The following is a 21,473-nucleotide window of genomic DNA, read 5'->3' as shown; positions in this document are numbered from 1 at the left end:
CCCCCTTCCTCTCTGCCTCCTACCCCTTGGTCCCTTTCCTCTACTGATCTCCCTTTGATTTTGAGGAGATCCACTTTCATTTTTTGTTTTCTATTTTCCTCCCTAGCTTCAGCATATGAGAGAAAACATAGGACTCTTAACATTCTGAGTTTGACTTTTTTCACTTAACATGATGGTCTCTCATTTTCCTGCAAATGCCATAATTTCACTTTTCTTTATGACTTAATAAAACTTCTTTGTGTAAGTATAACCCATTTTATTTGTCCATTCATCTGTGTTTGAGGAACACCTAGGTTAGTTCCAAGTTTGCCTGTTGTGAATTGTGCTGCTATAAACATGAATATGCATGTATTTCTGTAGTAAGATGACGTCCACATTGAGGCCCTTTATTAGATAAGTGGCATTCAAAAATTTTTATTCCAGTGCATATTTGTCTTGTCATTTTCTTCACATGATATCTTGCAAAGAAATTGTTTTCTGTTTTGATGAAGTCCAATTTATTATGTTTTCTTTTTGGGGGGATTTCACTTTTGGTGGGGTTCACTTTTGGGGTAAAGTCAAAGAATGCTTTGTCTAAGCTAAGAAACTGAGTGTTTTCTCCCTGTTGTTGTTTAAACTCAAGGTTATTCTTAAGCTGGAAAATCACACAAATGTGCAGTCCTGCTGTAGTGTTAGACACATTATTTTAATTCAAAATGATGAAACTTTCTTATAGCAATAATGGAAGATATAGAATAATGAAACAAGTATGGCTAACAATTCATTTTGATTTTAAATCTAAACTTAGAATGTAGCATTTAGATTTAATTACAGGATATTATCTGTATATTCCATAAAAAAAACAACATTCATATGAGCAGAAAAAAAAAATTTGCCTATCTTTTTCCCAAAACACATCCAAAAAATAGCCTTTAACTTTTAAAATTACTATTTCACTTATAGGAAATATGTAATGGAAATGCTCAGACAGCCATGCCAATAATTATGTATGGGGACTTTGAGTTAGTTTACAATGGTGGAAACACTGGAAACCATCCAAGTGTCCATCAGGAAGAGGAAGTTAAAGCAGTGTTGTGCTCATCCTGTGTCTACTCTAGCTTCCACAGCGTAGCACAGCCTGAAGAAAGTCACTCCATAAGACATTTGTTCAGGAACCAGGGCCTGTCCATGGTTATAGTTCAAAAGTGCTAGAAATTTACCACCACCACAAGCAGACACTTTGCCACCATGCTGACCTGACTCCTAGCCCTCAACCAATGGCCCAGTTTTCTAACCCAGAAGAATTACTCTGAGGAGCCTGGCTAAAAACTCCCAGAGTTTTCCAGTGGGACCAAATTGTTACCCACACTTGTCCCCGAATTAAGAGCAATATTTTATTGGTTGTCTTAACTTCCTTTCTTACTTCCTAACATCCCTTCTAGAATTTCCTGGAATTACCATTCAGGTTAAGTACTGCCTTGAAGCCTCTGACTCAAAGATTGCTTTGAGAAAACCAAACTAAGAAGACAGTGAGTGGTTCATCCATAGAGAAGAATGTGTTTTGAAATAGGCCGAGTCTATTATACTAACTTAAAATGTGTTCATTAAATATTTTTGGTTAAAAAACACATAACATTAGATATCATGCATTTATAAAAAATATGTATACTTCAAACTGCTAGCTTACTAATTTGTTTCCTATTAAATTCCTGGATTTGTTTTTTGTTTGTTTACATTAAACATATGTTAATTTGGTAGTATGAGAAAAAAACTGGGGAGAGAAAAAGAAGGAAGGAAATGGCTTAGGAATAATTATAAGTCTTTTTTCAGATTTTTTTTATTTAATAGTGATTCATTTCTGGATTTGGGTGGCCTAGAAAACATAGCCCTAGGCATTCTATAAGAAGGCATAATACAGTGGGGGAAAGTTCATGTCTGCTTGGCCAGGTCTTAGGGAGAAGCTGGGATGATGGAAACAGAATAATACCAAGGGAAAAATGTCAATCATGCACATTTGGCAGAGGAAATCAAGTAATCTGAAGAGTCAAAATATGTTCTGCTTAGTGAGGCAACTTAATTCAAAGTATACATTGGAAATACTAGCTTTAAAAAACGTGAAAATTATGTTTGTAAATTAAAGACAAGGAAAATATGTATATTTAACAATGGACAATGGGTAATAATGAAGAATTCACATGCCCAGAGAAATATGCAGAATATCTGCATTAGAAGATAATGAATGTGTTCTTTAAAACATTTTTCCTACTCCCATCACTTCCTCCCTCTACAATAATTATCCGTTAATCTTAATTATAGTTTCTCAATTGCATTTATTTGTTCTAGAAAATAGTAGTCTGCACATGAAGGCAATATCCACCACAAAGTGTGTCTTTCTTTTCATCTTTCTACCCTGGTTAGCTCTGCTGATTTGGTCTTGTGCTAATGAGGCCAGAGCTGTAGATTCAAACTCTATCCTAATCAGCTGTGCATAGATAGACAAACTCCATGGATACTCACTACTAGTCTCAGCAGGATATTTAAGCAATTCTTTTTATCTGTCAGAAATGGGACTAGGGTGACATAAAATCTAACAGTAGTTTTGATTTGCATTTCTCTAATTGCTAAAGATGTTGAACATTTTTCCATATATTTGTTGATCACATAACATTAGATATCATATATTTATAAAAATAGGTATACTTCAAACTGCTAGTTTACTAATTTATTTCCTGTTAAATTCCTGGATTTGTTTTTTGTTTGTTTGTTTACATCTCTTCTTCTGTGAAGTGTCTGTTCAATTCCTCATCCCATTTATTGATTGGGTTATTAGTGGGTTTTTTTTTTTTTTGGGGAGGGGGGGGGGGTTGAGTTCTTTTTATATCCTGGAGGTTAATGCTGTACCTGAGGAGCATGTGGTAAAGATTTTCTCCCATTCTGTAGGCTCTCTCTTCACGTTATTGATTGTTTGCTTTGTTGAGAAGAAGCTTTTTAGTTTGAATCCATCCCACTTATTGATTTTTTATTTTACTTCTTGCACTTTAAGAGTCTTGTTAAGAAAGTCAGATCCCAAGCCAAAATTGTGAAGATTCAGGACTACTTTTTCTTCTGTAGGCACAGGGTCTCTGGTCTAGTGCCTAAACTAGACTTTGAGTTGATTTTTGTGCAGGGTGGGAGATAGGAGTTTAATTTCATATTGTTACATGTGGATTTCTACTCTTTCAGCACCATTTATTGAATAGGCTATCTTTTCTCCAGTGAATGTTTTGGTGCCTTTATCTAGTATGAGATGTGGATGCTAATTCACAAAAAGCGTGGGGCTAGGTAAGAACAGAGTTACTTTAGGTAGAGGTGAGTGAAAGAAGGAAAGGACACATAGGGGTAGGAAAGATAGTAGAATGAATCAGACATTATTGCTCTATATACATGTATAACTATATGAGTAGTGGGATTCTACATCATGTCCAACCAGAAGAATGAGAAATTGTACTCCATAATATATGATGTAACCAAGTGCATTTTACTGTTATGCATAACTAATTAAAACAAATAAATTTTTTTTTAAAAAAAGAAAAAGAAATAGGACTGGGAATAAATCCATGGTTTTCACTCTCACTACTGAATAAAAATTTCAGAACTTGTTTTTACACTGCTATATTAATACCTGCTGAGTCTCCTGTATTCCTTATGTCTAGAATGGCATGAACAGTGGGTAATGCATAAGCCAGAAACCTAGGAACCAACCACGATTCCTCCCCATTTTTCCTCCCTTCCAGTTTGTTATTATATGTTATTGATTTTTATCTTTTGAATATATTTCTGCTTGCTTCCATCTCTAATGTCACTAGAACAGACCAAGTTACCTTGAACTCTCACTGGGATACTGCAATAATCTCTCATTGTAAACCTCCATATCTAATCCTGCAACCTTCAGTTTTCTTCATAGATAACTTATTTGATTGTCTTTTTAAAAAAATGCATTCTAATTTGTTTTATATGACAGCAGAATGCATTGCAATTCATACTACACATATAGAGCTCAATTTTTCATATCTATGGTTGTACACAAAGTTAGAATCATGCCATTCGTGTCTTCATACATGTTGATTCTCTTAATATATAAACATAAGCTTACTATCTTTCTGGAAACCTTGTAATAGCTTACCATTGCTTGCCAGATAAAGAGTAAATTCTTAAAGTAGATAAAAAGCCTGCATTCTCTAGCTGCTCACCATTGCAACCTCATCTCCTCTATCTGCTGGGTTCCGTTACTCCTCAGTGCATATGTTGCATTGCCTAGCATCAAGCTTACATGGAGGAGCAAGGCATTAGTCCTACCACTCTCCTGCTCATGTTTCTTCAGAAACCAACCTTTTCTTCAGTTTCTCCAGTATGGATTCCATACACTCAGAATGCTGAGTCTACTTTCACTTTGTTTCAAGGGCCTATGCTCTTCTTCTCTTTGCCCAGTTCATACTGATATCACCTTATATGTGTGTTCCTCTGGGAATCCTTTCTTCATCCTTTACATCAGTAAGTTTATTCTATTATTTGCATCTCTACTTTCTCTTTGAACATTTTTCAAAAGTTTAATTGAATATTTTTGTGTTTTATTATTATGAGTTTCCCTTACAAAAATGGTTTAGGCTCTGGGAAAGCAAATCAGAGGAAATACAATGAAAGGAGAATCTCAAACACTTGTTAAGCAAAAATGAATGGCTATACCCTACCACTGTTGATTTCCCAAGAAGCCAAGTTCAAAGATTTCCCCCAAAATTCATTCTTTTAATGATTTTTTTTTCCTTTTGATATTGCTTACCACACTTCTCATTTTGAAATTAATTAATTTAAAAAAAAAATAAATATATATATATATATATATATATATATATATATATATATATATATATATATTTGCTGGCTTCTCCTGAGTATTTTGGGTACTATCTATTTCCTCACTTGCCACCTATTGCATCTTTAGTTGAAGCAATTTCCAAAGGTCTATTTTTTGTTTTTGTTAAATCTCATCCCATCCACTAAAAGAACTGTCTCAATGGATGATGTCCAAACTGATCTCTTTCTCCTGTTGTGCATCTGTTATATAGATTCAAAATTATGATGAATTCAACACTTTATAGTCCAAATCAGAAACAAACTTCCTCTTCATTCCTAAAAAGGCATTTATTTTTCCTCCTGAATTTTGAAATTCTTCTGAATTATCTCTTGATTAATATGACCACTCTTATGCTCCAATAGTTTTTCCAGTAAACTGGATTCAATTATATTCAAAATCTGAAGAATCATCTTTGCCTCTTGAATTTGTGTCTTAAACTTAGTCACTATCACCTCTTCCTTTCTGTCATGTTTAACCCTTTTTAACTCCATTCTTCTGCAGGAATTCAAACTTAAATTTCCACATATCTAGATATTGTAACAGCATCTTAATTCATGTCATTTCTTTGTACCCTATTCTCAAATTTTCCACCAAAATCTTGTCTAATTAGTCTTCTTAAATACACTTGTACTATCTTATAAGAGTGCGACACCTCCAACTTATTGGTCCCCTGCTCAGGGATCCATAGTGTCTACCTATTGTGTACTGACAAAAATCCAAATGCCTAAGTGTGTACCCACAATTTTCTTAAATGTTTATAATATGTATTGCAAGATTGCTACACACTGTGATTTTACTGGAAATTATATGTTCCTGGAACATATTTACACTTTCTAAATTCTTTGAGTTTTGTCTTACTATTCTATTTAAGTGACTCCTTCTAGATTATGATCCTGGGGCAAGGGAGAGCCCCACTCACTCTTTCAAATAATATCTATTTATTTGGTAAGCATTTTAAAATCCATAACAACTTTTAGCACCTCTTTTATGAAAATGATATTTTGCTTCATAGCCCAAATATTGAGTCCTTTTCTTTTTTCCTTAACAGAAATGTAAGCTCCTTGAGAGCAGATATTAATTTTTTTTACTAAGTTTATGTTCCCTGCAATACAATGCCAACCTCAGGTATGGGCATATACTAGGTGCTCAATTAATATGGTTTTAATTAAAATCAAAACTAATAAGAATGTGTACATGAATATATAGAGATACAGATATATATATATATATATATATATATATATATATATATATATATATATAAATAAAACAATTCAAGAAACCAATAAAAGCTGTACTTCAGAATGTGTAGAATAATTTATTGTTCCTACTGTATCATTTTTTTATTATAATATTTAATATTATTCCTGTTTATAGGATTTGTCTTCAAATTTTCTAATAAAACCTTAATATGTAGATTTCAAATGATCTGTAAGATAAGATAAATAATAGAATATGCATTCTATGGACCAGTAAACTGGAGCAGAGATTTTATGATTGACCAACATAAGCTAATATGACTGAAAACAAAACCAAGAATCAAACCATGGGCTCTTGACATGTGTGACCATAACATACTCTCTTCTAATCTCAGTATTATTTGTTTGCAAGCATAAAGTCAATTACTATATTAATGGTGTTTGATGGTTTAAATGTTTTATCTATAACGACAATATTTGTAGAACATATGGTGATGTTATGGAAGACAAGAAGACTGGTAAAAGACTGAATGCAAAAGTAATAAATGCCAATAATCACAATTTATGTTTGCAATTCTCTCTATACAGTTATAGATAGATAAAGATAAGCATGAAATTTTTCTGTATACATTTTTTACACTTGACATCATTATTTCTCCTAATCTTCTTACAATTTTAAAATAAAAATGTAAGTGACTGTCTTTCAGAAGTTATGCTGATCTCTTCACAAAGAATAATGAATCTGTTTATCATATAGTCACTCTAGGAAATAAAGTTGGGAAAAAATTTAATGTTATCAAAATTAAATTACCATTGTTATTTTGAACTTATCTATTACATATCAGCATAAAATAAGGTTCCCATAAGTGCATCTACTTCAATTATGTTGGTGGTGTTTGTACACACAGTAGTCTATACATGAACAGGCCTAATTTGAGTCTTCTGTGACACTCTACAATTTGGATCTAGGATTACATTAGAAATTGTACAAGGAAGACATGTACTTAAACTCCAGTAGTCTTCATTCATCCTTAGCACTGAACACAGGCTCAAGGGAAAACTTGGAAAAGTCATAGTGAAAACATGAAGTGTTCTAATGACGCAAACATAAAAGATATTTTTTTTTTCTGACACCCTCACACTAAGAATCCTGTGTGACTAAGAGGTTTAGGTGCAAGTGCACTGATGTCGCTAAAGACATGACGTGACTTGGTTATAAGGAAAACCTATTTCTCTGATTTCTCTCCCCAAAACCAGTTTGTTGAGAAGCTTATGGATGTTTTCACTCGGTTATATATATCAAAAAGGGATTTCCAGATAGTTAATTCTCTGTTGAAATTAAGTGGAGAGAAAGTTTATAAAAATAGAATCTAAATAAGTCAAAAGACTGAGGAAATGCTTTATTTATAATGGGGAGACTAGAAAGCATGCCATGCCTTTTCTTAAATGATAGCTTAATATTTTATTACTATTCCTTTAAAAATCTATTTTTTCTAAGATTAAGATTAAAAAATATCAATTTTGCAACTTACAAGGATAAAAAGAGTGCCCTCTATGAAATGTAATTCCTTCTGTCAGAAAAGAAAACTGTGAGCTAAGAAATGTTCAGTGAAAAAGGGAATATTTCAGACCTTAAAATTAGTTTCAATAATACAATTTATTTTGTCAATTTTTTTTTAATTATAAGTTAGTTGGGTCTTTTGTCTTGATGGAAAAGCAGATGAGTTTTGGGTATTATCCAGGCTTTACAACTCAGTCATGCTGAGTTTAAAACTGTTCTGCTTCCTGCTCACTCCTGGATTCATTCCTTCAAGCATGAATTCATTTAACAGAACTATATAATGTACTATTAGGAGCTAGGCATGTTGCTAAGAACTGGGAATACAATGTGAACAAGGTGCATGACACCACCCATTCTAAGTTAATATCATCAGTATGGATGTGCTTTTGATTTTCATGTTTAAAACTATCTAGACCAAATCTTCTGGATGGGAAACAGTACTAAATCTTGAGTAAATGATCTGTGTATATACTAACAGTGGCTCTATTCAAGTCTCAGTAAATATTTCTTAAATATATCCTACTTATCCAGGATCTCTGAATGTAGATTCCAGTTTTTTTGTACTGCAAAATGTAGGAGGATCACATTGAAAATAACACTCCATTTCCACAGACCATTTTTAGCTCATTAACCTAGTATCCCCTCATAGTATGGAACTACTGTAGTGACTAAAATCGGGTGACCATGAATGGAAGGGAGACTGTAGATTTGGAGCAGCAGTGCTATGGGGCTCTGTGTAGCTCAATTGCTCAAAGAACCTTATTTTTCTCAAATTTGATATTTTACAAAGTTGTTAGAAACTTTATAAAGTAAAAGTATTAAAAATTCTAAAGGTATAGCATAAGCAAACTATGTGAGATTAGCTCTCATTTAAAACCTAAATTTAATTAAAGAATTCTCCTTAGGGAATAATGAAATTTATGATGCTGTACAGTCAACTGAGAAAGAAACAATATTTAAAGAGCCTTTTATTAAATACGCTCATTTCTAAAGGCATTATTATAAGCCTGACATTCCTTATCCCTATGTAAAGTAATACTTAACTGATTAGCTACTATAAGCAAACCTTTCAGAACTGAGTTACAGGTACAAAGTAAGAACAACCTAGAAAGAGAATCACTGAATTTGGAGGACTGTCTATAATCTGTCACAACTATATTCTGTCCTCAATCTATAAAAATTTCTTCAGATAAATGGTTTTTTGAAGTGACAACTTTCATAGTATGTTATAGTCCAAGTCGTTTACTTTTTTTGATTAAATTACTAAATGGAAATAAAATGTTTCTACCCACAAATATTGTGATGAACTTTATTAAGTTGATATACACACTTGTATATCTATCTCTCTCCATTTATTTAACATGAACCACAGGTACTTAACTGCAGAGAGCCAAGTACTATCTTATGTACTAAGAATACAACAGGGTTAACAAAAATACACACCTTTATTTAACTTGTATTCCAGTGGAAGTCGAAGGACAACCACTACTGCCTTCACCACAATCACAAAATAAATTGTATTGAGTGTTAAACAGTGACAAGTGTTTTTATGGAGGAAAAATAAGAAAGCTGGTGGGAAGGAAGTGTTGGCATTGTAGGATGCTGGATACTATTTGCCCTTGATAGTTTTGAGAATACACTAAAAAACAAACTGGTAAGCAATGATAAAGAAATAAAGAGAAAAAAAAAAGCATTCATCCTCTATTCAATCCACCAAAAAAGGAACATTACCTAAAATTTTATCTTTTTCTCTAGTTCCCTGTAGTAGGAAGAGCAGAGAAAAGAAAGCCAAGACTTACACACATCTAGGACTAATTAAAAAAATCATGTAGCTCTCAAAGGATTAAAGAAAGCCTGAATTTGTTTTTAACAAATAGAATTTTTAAAAATATGAAATCTTAATGTTGAAATTTATATGATTTGAGTTTGCTATTGTTCCTATCTCCCTTGTGCTGTGTGGCATATTTTCCTTTAGATGAATAAAAGCAGAAGTTTTCAGGTAAGCTCTCTCGTTTTGACCATAAAAAAAATTCAGAGATATAGTTAAATTATTAAAACTTCTGAAGTGTCAAATTCATTTAGAAAGAAGGAAATCAGTACAACAAAAATTGAATAGCTGCCTACTTGTTATAAGGAGCTTCAACATTCAATTCAATATTTAAATCATTAGTTTTTATTTGGAATGTTTGGGTTTAGATAATTCTGTGTTGCCTTTACTACATATTGCTTACTAGATGAGTGTTCAGATTATTCACTTAGTCTAACCTAAGTTTTCTGATCCTGTCTCCTTCTCTGTGTCTCTCCAAAAGCACATGAATGTGAAAAAGAAGGCTCATAATTTTAACACTATTTGACTTCTGCAAACACACACACACATATCTTGCTTTTTATCTTTAAACTTTTCTTCAATCTATATTTCTGGATAAAACCTTCCACATTTTGGAAATATTTCTACTCCTGTCTTTCTTGGCTTCATAACATCACTAGCATCTAGTCAGAAAATTCTAGAATTTTTTTCTTCTTTCCATCTCTTTTGTATGACTTATTTTATACCCTTTGTTCTCCTTAAGTAATTCTGCTCATGCTATTTTCCTCTCCAAAGCATCCTCTCTTCCATCTACACAAAATGGGCTCATACACACTTTTACTCAAATGTTAGGTTTTCATGAAGCTGCTGTCTTCCCTGTCACCCACTAAACTGTTCATTGTATTTCACGTTGGGCCTGTTTCCTCATTACTTATGACCATAGTTGTTTATGATTTTGTCATGTTCTAATTAAATACCGGTTTTTACTGATTTGAATTTTGGCAAATGCTGGACATGCTGTCTGTGGCTGACTAGAGTATTAAAATGAAGGGCTAGTGGTTTATCCATCCTCTGAGATGAGTGAGCTCTGAGGAAGGCAGCTATTCTCAGAGAGGTCAAAATCTAATATAACCACCTGGAAGTTTGTCACCCTGTAAAACTCAACTCATGTGTTCCCTCTTCCTTGTATTCTCAGATGAGTGAGTATCAATTTCTTCAGGGTTTCCAAAATATATGGTATATCCACCTAAACTGTTTTATAAATATATACATATATATGTATATATATATGTATATATAGTTATAACTTCAGCTATATATATATATATATATATATATATATGTATGTATATATATATATATATATACACAAACTCCTTACTCATATTTGTCCCAATAACATAAGCTGTGCCAGCCAAATAATGTTTTCCAATTCTTAGATTAATAATATAACTTCCTTTGAATTAAAAAACTATGATCTAGCAGAACACAGCGGCACATGCCTATAATCCCAGCGGTTTGGGAGGCTGAGGCAAGAGGATCTCAAGTTCAAAGCCAGCTTCAACAACTTAGCAAGGTGCTAAGCAACTCAGTGAGGCTCTATCTGTAAATAAAATACAAAATACAGCTGGGGATGTGGCTCAGTAGTTGAGTGCCCCTGAGATCAATCTCTGGTACCAACACACACACACACACACACACACACACACACACACACACACACACAGATCCAGTTGGCAAAAGCATTAATTAATGCTAAGCCCCCAAACCCCGCCGAGTCAGGATTACTTGTCTCTTTCTGTCTTGTATCATCATGGGATACTGCTAAGTTTAAAACCTATGGTTCCCCATTGCAGGAAAAGGTACACTATAGAGAAAGTCTTCTACAAAGAGAAAGAAGCCTTAAAATGGGGGAGGGGGGAAGATACTAAGAGTAAAGGAAAAGAAGTATCATATTGTACCAGAAGGGAGAAGACATGTGGACAGATGCTGAGTCATATAGAAGATAAATCCCAGATTTCAGCTGCTGCTCTGGAATCACAACCAGTGCTCAGAAGGCCCAGCTTTGGGTTAGTATTGTCCCATGAGTTTTATTGTTCTTATTCCAGCACATATCCTTAGAGTGAACCATCATTTTCCCTTAACAAACTCCTCTAGGGGAACTCACCATATCACAGTTTGAGAACCACTCACCTGAGGATATTGACTGCAATGCTGAATAAAAAATAAATAACCAAACTTCAGAGATGCTCAGAGAAGCACTAACTTGCAGGGCTGTGAGACACCATTCCAGCCAGGATGATTTTAGTAATACCTTGAGTGAGACCCACCATGATTGGGAATTCTCCTGCCAACTGAGGATTCTGAGAGTGGAGAAAATAGTTCTTGGTGTTTCCAGGACCCCAGATTTGGGATGCAGTAAATAGATGAGATTTCTAGAGCAAGTTTATGTCACTTTCTGCAATGGGGGAAAAATGATCCACACAGTGGGAGGTGGGATGCAGCAAGGGAAAGCCCCCAGCTGAGGTCAACTGAAACATGTAACACAAGCAAAAGAAATCCCTAATAGGGCCACTGTTTACAATTGAGTGTCTCAACAATAATATTTTTGCCTTTCTTCTCACTGATTCTATAAACTTCTGTGTTCTATATACAAAATAGATGATACATGAGATAATTTTATTATCACCAAAAAAGGACCACATCTTACCACCTGAAATGTGTGGTTGTTCAATGTGTGGTTATATGTTTCAAGGAATCAGCTTATTTCCACCTGCATTCAAAAACAGTTAGCTTTCCCTCTTCTTTTTTGTACCATCCTCTAGATCAAGCCTAGAGAAAAGTTCAGGGCAGGCCAAGTTCCCCTACCCCCTGCAAGGCAGAATACTGGGATCTTACAGAGTCTGGATTGGGAGAAAGGGAGAAGCATGAACTAAAATATGAATCTGCATTTTAAAATGTGTGGAATAGAATCTCAATAACTGAGTCATGCTGTTTTAATAACCCAAGGTGAAGAACACTTTGTGGAGTCGGACTGAAATATCAAAAAGTGATCTTGATACCGAGCAAAAATTGTGGTAACAGAGCCAAATAAGTAATAATAATAGGGTGAATAGAGACATTATTTTTCTTTAGAGTTGAATGAGATTAAACATTTTTATAGAGCAACACAGAAAATTTAGAAAAGCAAAGCATTAACAAAGTGGTGTCGTGATCAGGCATGAAAGCTGAGTCAGGGCCTCCAGAGGCTACAGTTACTGACAATATGATGGACTGACATCACAGCTCCAAAGCTAGCAATAATTTCCAAGTGATTCTAAACCACCAATTAAACTCAGCTCTTCATCAGTTACCCTTAGGGAGGCTTATAGAGTCTGGCTTACCTCTCAATGACTAATTAAGAAGTGAACAACAGGAAATTAGGATGCCTGAAAACATATGCTCAATTCTGCTGAGCTTGTAGTATTGGAATGTGGAGCGTGAATTAGCTCTTCCACAACACTTACTAATGCTTTGGAAAGTGCAGCATCTTAAAGATGCTCCCTCTCTGATTGTCACATTGACAGAGTTGAGACCCAGTATAGTGAGTGATAATGGGTGCCTTTCAATGAGCCATAAGGCAAGTCTATTGACTAAAACTAATTACTTGGCACCAATGATTGACTTTGATACCTGAGTGCTCATTTAGTGCAACACAGAAAACTATATTATGTGATTATGTTTTCAATTTGGGTGAAAGAAAAAAAAAAAACCTTAACCATTATTTCTATGATAAAAAGTCAGACCTACCAGAAATTCCCTGAAGAGTTTCAATATAGGATTCTGAATTATCACTGTGAGATATAGTCATTTATCTGTCAGAAGTTTTTTGTTGAAATTACTTCTATTTCTATGACTTTATTTTTCCACCACTTTATCAAGGTAAAATTGACAAATAAAAATTGAATATCTATAAGGTGTACAGCATGACGTTTTGATATACATATACACTGTGAAATGATTACCACTATCAACTAATTAATATATTCATCACCTCACATAGTTACTTTTTTGGTGTGGTAAGATTTAATATCTACTTTTTAAGCAAAATTTCAAGTGTGTAATGCAGTATTACTAACTATAATCACCATGTCCTCCATTAGCTCTCCAGAATTTATCCATCCATCATGCATAGCTGAAACTTTGTGCCCTTCCTTTTCTATGTGTATCATATATTTTTTTGCCTTTACATTACATTTTAAAGTGATAGCTCAGTTAAATATGAAGGGAAAAGTGTAAATAAAGCACTGAGATATATTGTATATGTACATGGCTTCTCTTATTGCACAGAAGAATAAACTTTGCATTTCAAGAAGAAACAAAATCTTTGGAACATCTTCTGAAATATTCATTATTTAATATTAGATGACAAAGGGGTCTATTATAAATTGAAGAGAGCCTGTATAATTCTGATGGCTAACCACATAATTCTTTGGGCACAAATTCTTTCTTATTATCATTACTGTGAAAATCTGAAAGCAAATGTACTAACATCATTGGCAATTACAAGTGCCAAATTTATTAAGTGCATTAACGATTTTAGGCCAGCAGAGTTCCACTTAATGCACTGGGGTAGCAATTTGCTAAATGGACTCAAGTAGCCTGAAAGATCTAATGCACCCCACAAAAAGTAAGCATTCGATCATTTTATTACCATTTGGATCATCTGTATATTCAAGAAGAGCAGGATTGTGACAGTGAAAAATTGTCATTAAGAAGAAAAAAGAAGATGTGCTTTAACATGAGCAGTTCAGAGACTGCGTTTTCTTGAGAAGTTAGAGATTTTAAAATGCAACTTTTAAAATATTAAATTATTAAATTTTATGTGACAAATAGTACTTGACAAATGCAGGCTTTTTTGAGTACTTAAGATGCAAAGTAAGAACTATTCTGAAATCTTCCTGTAAACACTAAATGTTCTTTGTGAAGTTATTCAAAGTAAAAAGAAAAGCCACAAGGTCTCATGAGTAGAGAGCTGAACATTCAATATTATTCAATTAACAACTATAAAATATATTTGACCTTATAGACCTAATGTTAACTCATGGAAGGATATGTAGAGTATTAGGGTAAAAATATACCCTAATATTTAAAGCAATTTCAATTAATTGGTTTGTTTTAACCAATTTTCATGGTTTTATGTTTCAACTCATATTTCAAAGAGAACATCACATGAAATCTCCCCCAAGTTTGCTTTTTTAACCGAAAATAAGTTTAATTTAAGAATTATTGATTCTGAATTTCGCAACTAGTTATTTTTATGCATGCCTATTTTAGAAATGGGTCATAACTAACAAACATTAATGAATAGATTTAATAATTAAAACTTTTGCATGAATGTTTCTCAGTTACAAAGGTGATCATATATTAAGTGAAAGCAACAATTCTGAGGATATTTTATAGATCCTCCATTTTGTAGTCTAGGACATTTTCTTAATTGTCTGTGTGTGTGTGTGTGTGTGTATTGTACCTTATTTAATTAATAAATTACTGCTGCAGTCCGGCTGCAGCAAAATAACCGGGGGGTGACGAACAACTTGTGTACGTTGATACAGCAGGAGTAGGAGCCGTTTATTGCAGGACAGGAGCGGTATTTATACATTCCACACAGCTTATCTTAATTAGCATAAACTAGATACATCAGTCAACCAATAAGGAATCTCCACACTTAATGGCTTGTTTTTGTTACTTCTCAAACCACTCCCTCTGGCATTTTGCCAGGCACCATCCAAACTTGTTTACGAACTCTAACATTCCCCTGGCAAAATGCCAGGTGTTATTTTTGACTTGTTTACAGACTCTAACAAATTACTTTTTCTGACACCATCAATTGCAAGAACAGTTGTTTCAGGTAGTACAGGATAGGTTAAGGATATATGTGGGCAGAAGAATTTCATGTCTATGAAGAAGCACTTTAACATTGCTGGATACTAGAACTCTACCTGAATTCAAGCCTCAGTGAATAGCAGACCTTTAAGAATGTGCTGCTAATGTTTCCCAATCACAGTGACTCAACACTTTCCTGTGTGTCTATTTCTGTTACCAATTTGTGCAATGAATATTTACTGAGTGCCTTCTCTATGCCAGAAGATGTTCTTGTATTGAAAAACATCAGTGAAGAAAACAGCAAAGTGTCTAGACATCCTGAATGTTTACCCTACTGTGGACAAATTGACAAACACATATAACTTTAAAAATAAATAATGTATTGTGTTAGATGGTGACATTTCCCTTGGAGAGAGGGAATTAAGTATAAGGCAGACTAACTGGAATTTAGATTTTTACTTTAAAATTTTTAAATTTAAAAGAGATATAATTTTGAGAAATTTCTCTTGGTAAGGTGAAATTTCAGCAGAGACTAAAGAAGTCAGCTCCATGAATATCTGCAGGAAGAATATTCTAGAAAAAGAGAGTTAGAATAAAGGTCTGAGTTGGAGTATGCCCAGCATGTCCCAAGAACTGTGAGATAACCTCAGTTATCAGGGACATTAGTAGAAGATGAGGCCAGAGAGATTCTGATGGAAGGCAGAAAGTGAGGGGCCTTATAATTCACCTTGAATTATAAGGGGACATATAGAGATTTTGAAGAGATGTGAAGAGAGCGTTATCTGCCATGTTTTAAATAGATCACATTGACTACACTATTGATAGCAGACTGTAAGGGGAAAAAAGTTTGAAATAAAGGAATCAAATAAAAGGCTACAGTAGGTGTTTGAGTAAAAGATAGTATTGACCAGAATCTCCGGAAATAATAGTGTCAAGTGGTTGAATTTGCGTATATTTTGAAGACAGAGGCAATATTTCATGGTGGTCATCCCAGGTTTGGGCCTGGGTACCTGGAAGGATGGAGTAGCTATTATCAAAGAGGAAAAGGATACTGGTGGAACAGTTTTAGGGGTAAGGATAGTTACTGAGGAGTTCTATTTTGAGTATATCTTGTCTTTGAGATACAGAGTTTGCAGATGGTATATATAAGTCCAGAGTTCAGGAAGTAATTCCAGGCTGCTTATCTAAACATGGAACATGTCAACTTCATTTATCTAACATAGATGATCCTTTTATAAATTCAGTTGGGGTCCAACCATGCCACAGGAAATCTATACAGAAAATGGATCTATGCATAGATATACAGAAGCACTCACAGCAAGGAAATTCAATGCATAAGTATGATTAAATGAATGAGATAAAGTGAATATTAGTGATTTCTGGGGCCTCAGTTTTCCATCTTGTTGAAAGAGCAAGGCTTAGTTCTTACTTCACAATATATTGGAAGACTGATAGAGATATAAATATTATGGGATGCATAAAGCACTCTTAGTCTTTCTTAGGTATACTCATAGATTGTGCTATACTGAACTATGATCCAATTGCTCTCCTATATTAATTTAGTGTGACTGCTACCACCACTGACACATTCTTGCCATCATTTATAAATCTACATTCTGAAAGTTAGAGTGATTGGCATAGCTTCTTCCAAAGATTTATATCATAGCATGTTACAGAACTCCATATATTGGTAGTCCCTCCATCAATCTACAGTTTTGTACAGTTTCAGTTATCCAAACCATGTCATCTGAAAATATTAAAAGGAAATTTGAGAAATGATAATTTATAAGTTAAAAAAATACCATGTTAAAATGTTAAATATCTTATGAAAAATTCCTGAAATAAGCATTTGTTTCACCATTTAATCCTCAATTCAGCAAGCATGGATTAATGAGTAATACCTTTGGAATAGCAATAATGAAGAAAGAAGATCATTGAGCAAACAGAAAAAAAATGGAAAGAAATTATATCAAAGCTTTAAAAGTCTCAAAAAGTACCAAAGCAAAATTTAGTAGAAGGAAAAGGACCAGATGCAGAAGCCAGAAACCTCAAATGGGTGCATCCAACACAAGTTGCACTCAAGACTCAAGAAGAGGAGGGACATCACAAGTCTGAGGAAACTATATAGGTTTAATCTAAAAGTTAATTACTGTGTATCAAATTATGGACTTTTATAGTTGCTTTTACTCCTCTCAGAATTTCCAGAATCACAGTTGTCTGCCTTCCTTATATTTGTCACGTTTAATATTTTTCTGCAGACTCACACTTTTTAAGTGAATTTATTTTTAAAAATTCTCCATTATATTCAATTTTTTCTTTAAGCTTCTCTGACATTCTCCAAAGCAAAACTGAATTTCATTCTGTATACTTATTCAGACATTTATCTTCAATTTGTTGTATTGTTTTATAGTTTATTTTTATGTCATTCTGTAAGCTGTTTCTGAACCAAGACTGCCTTCTTCTCTCTTCTTTTTTAAATCTTTGCACCTTCAGTTCTTATTCCTACTAGAAATTGATAGGTACTTAATAACTACCAAGGAATAACTCAAAGACCATTACTTAACCAGGCCAAAGACCTCCTCAATTTACTCTGTCAGGAAATGAACAAGGACGATCACTGAGTATTCCTGTAATGGAGTGTTAAGTCTTCCACTGCAGAACCTTCTGGGGATTATCTGACCAAATAAGTGTGTGTATCTTTCATTGATTTGACTAGGCTATTTTACATTCTGAGGGATAAAACAATTTAGGTTGTAGAAAATTAATGCAATGCAAATGCTTCTCTCCTATATTAACACAAATACAAATACTGGTTTCCACAATAATCAAGGAGACAAAGTCCTTGACATGCATTAATTTTTTAACTTGTATTAGAGTCTCATGGTTTGGATATAAGCTGTTCCCCAAATATTCCTGTCTTAATGCAGGAATGTTCACAGGTGAACATTTGGATTATGATAACTGCAACTGAACCAATGGATTAATCTATTTGATGAATTAATAAATTGAATGGACAAACTGGGTGGTAACCCTAGGTGACTTGGGTGTGGCTGGAGAAAGTAGGTCATTGGAGATGTGCTTTATATTTAGGAGATGTGGTTTATATTTGTCCGGGGTGCCTTGCCCTCTCTCTGTGTCTGCTTCCTGTCATGAGCTGAGGAGCCTTCCTCTTCATGCCCATCTGCCATGATGTTCTGCCTCATGCCAAGTGGTGGAGTCAGTCGACCATGGACTGAACCTCTGAAAGTGTGAACCAAAATAAACTTTTCCTCCTTCAAACTTTTCCTTCTCTAAATTGTTCATGTATTTTGGTCACAGTAATATAAACCTGACTAACCCAAACTCATCCTTTTACCTTTTTGGAAATTATGGAAAATAACTCTCCAGGAATCTGCAACACTAACAAAGGCAACAGCTTTCCTTATTCAGAAATCAGCTAATGGCTTATTGGATAAGAAAGTCCTAGATGTTTTCTTTTGGGAACAGTGTAAAGATGTCCTTGTGAAAATTTTCTGGAGACAGAGTTGTTAGGGTCCGTAAACAAGTCAAGATGGCGCCTGGCATTTTGCTAGAGGGAGTGGTTTGTGAAGTAACACCAGGGAGCCATTAAGTGTGGAGATTCCTTAATGATTGACTGCTGTATCTAGTTTATGTTAATTGAGTTAAGCTGTGTGTAATTAAGATGATGAGGATTCCTTGATGGCTGATTGATGTATCTGGATGATGTTAATGGAAACAAGCTGTGTATAATGAGTTAGGTATAAATACCTCTGCTGTCTGACAATAAAGCGGCTCCCGCAGTATCAATCTTCACAAGTTGCTTGTCACCCCTCTGTTATTCCGCCCAGTCAGACTGCAGCACAGAGTTAATGCATAATAGAAGGGAATGATAAACAACCTTTTAGGAAATCAACTATAAGAATGATCAAAGAATAATAAATCATTATTTTTTTCATGTCAATTTAAATACAGAATGTACTTTTGAGAATAAGGTGAATAACTAGTCAGTGGGCATAGAGCCTTAAACTACAAACACCTATTAAGGCAGATGGTGAAATCTGTGGATAAATTTCTAAGTTAAAATAAATTAAGTTTCTTTTGAAAAATTAAGATGATTGTGAAGGTTGCATGCTATATTCTACTGAGCTATGTGATTGTCACGGCTCATAATGCAATACTTCAAAGCATGGTGGCTTAGTATGTGGAACACTTTGCACTGAAGGAAAGATCAGAAGCTAGATCTTTCTGTTTTCCTTTTTTCTTCCTCTTACCCCTCTTTTTACTCAAGGAAGGCTATAGAAACTCTAAGTACTCTTTCTCAAAGTGGGTTGTAGAAACTAGAACACCTTTCCTCTCAAAGAGCCATAAAAACCTAGAAATTTTATTCTCATCTTCCATTTCCTTTCTGTCTGAGAGTTAGCCATAAAGAAAATCTGTGAATTGCATTGTCTGATAGTAGATCACAAGACTTTCATTACAGATGGGTCCTGACCTATATATAGAAGGAAGGAATGCCAACAGAAAGACCAAAAAAAAAAAAAAAAAAATCTGAACCCACAGGATTTCCCACTCAGTCTATTACCCCTTTGCTTAATCATATTTCTACATGGGGGTCTGTTCTTCTTCAAACTTAAGCATAAAAACTGCTCACACTGAGTTTTTAAATCTTAATTTCCAAAGTCTCCCTTATCACATAAAAGTTTAAGTAAATACATTTGATATACTTTTCTCTTGTCAATATTATCTAAATCTAGCCAGGAACTCTAAGAAAGTTAAGGAAATTTTCCCTTTTCTACATTATTGATGTTGACTTTTAAAGCAATTTTTCTTATTAAATTGTTTTTTTTTTTTTGAAACTGCACATGTCCCTTTCTTTCTCACCTAAAATAGAAATAATAGAGTTTGGACCTTTAAAATAGGTATGTTTAAAATAGGTATGTTTTTATAGAGTAATTGAATATATTTATCTGAAAGCAAAGGGTCCAATAAATAGGAAGGGAAAGCAAACATTCTTTGAATTAATATATGACTGACAAAATGCTGGCTTCAAAGGTTTCTTTGATGTCCAAATATTGTATTTGCATCAATGAACATAAGCCAGGGCTTTCCAGAAGCTGTTAGTTGAGTTTCTGTGCTTGTGATTGCTTCTCTCTAGTTCTCATTAAAATAACCATGAAAGTGTCAGAAAAGTTAAATGAAAAACAGATAAACAAACTGTGAAAATTCTTTTTTCAAATAAAGACACCTGTTAGGATATAATTCTACAAATGTACACAGGAAACAGGGTTAAGGTAGAAGCACAACACTTGTCCCACTGTGAAGATCTGGACTGAGAAGAGAACATTGTCTCCACAGTGCAATGCTCTCCTTAAAAATATAGGATTAAAAACAAAACAAACAAACAAACAAACAACCCCAGGCATTCTCCTGACTGACTCCTTTTTCTTTCTTCAGTCATTGCTTCTTAGCTTATCTCAGGTTCCAGAAACATTAAGCCTTATAAGCATATCAACCTTACTATAGGAACAAAATAAATTCCTTGAAAAATAAAAATTTTCCAGCAGCAGCAGGGCACTGCAGAACCAGACCTGAGATAATAATCCACCAAACCAAACTTGATCCAGACTGCTGGACCATGTATCTTTCTTGTCGTCTACTTTTCTTCTTTCCCTATGTGATTTGGGGCTTTTGCCAGCCCCCAAGACAGGGTCTAGATTTGGAGTCTCCTGTTCTTTCAGTATTTATTCCTACTGAATAAATACTTTGCCTACTTTACCATCACTCATCTCTCTGATTAGAATCTTGAGATGGGAAGTGGCCAAATCTGTTAGGACCTACAGAGTCAGGCCTTATGTGTAAGAATATGGTAACAGCAACAGGGACAAATCTGACAATGGCCAGATCCCTTAATGGTTTCCCTGGATGCATCTGTCAAGTGACTATGGTGGTCAGGAAAATAAGGGCACTGAACTGCTTATAACTTCCCAATTTGCACATTTCTCCCATCTCACTTAGGTTTAGGTATCAAATAGGGCAGGAAGACAAAAAAGTGTAAGGGGCCAAATTGGTGTGATGCATAGAGCCAAATGCCAAGGAGTGTTCCCTGGATTTCCCACTTAGACCCTTCAGGCTACAGACCTGATACTTGGACCTGAAGGCTTAGGATTCAAC

Source organism: Marmota flaviventris, chromosome 2 (assembly GCF_047511675.1).
Source record: "Marmota flaviventris isolate mMarFla1 chromosome 2, mMarFla1.hap1, whole genome shotgun sequence".
Lineage (NCBI taxonomy): Eukaryota > Metazoa > Chordata > Mammalia > Rodentia > Sciuridae > Marmota > Marmota flaviventris.
The sequence above is the reverse complement of the archived record's forward strand: the minus strand, read 5'-3'. Positions refer to the sequence as shown.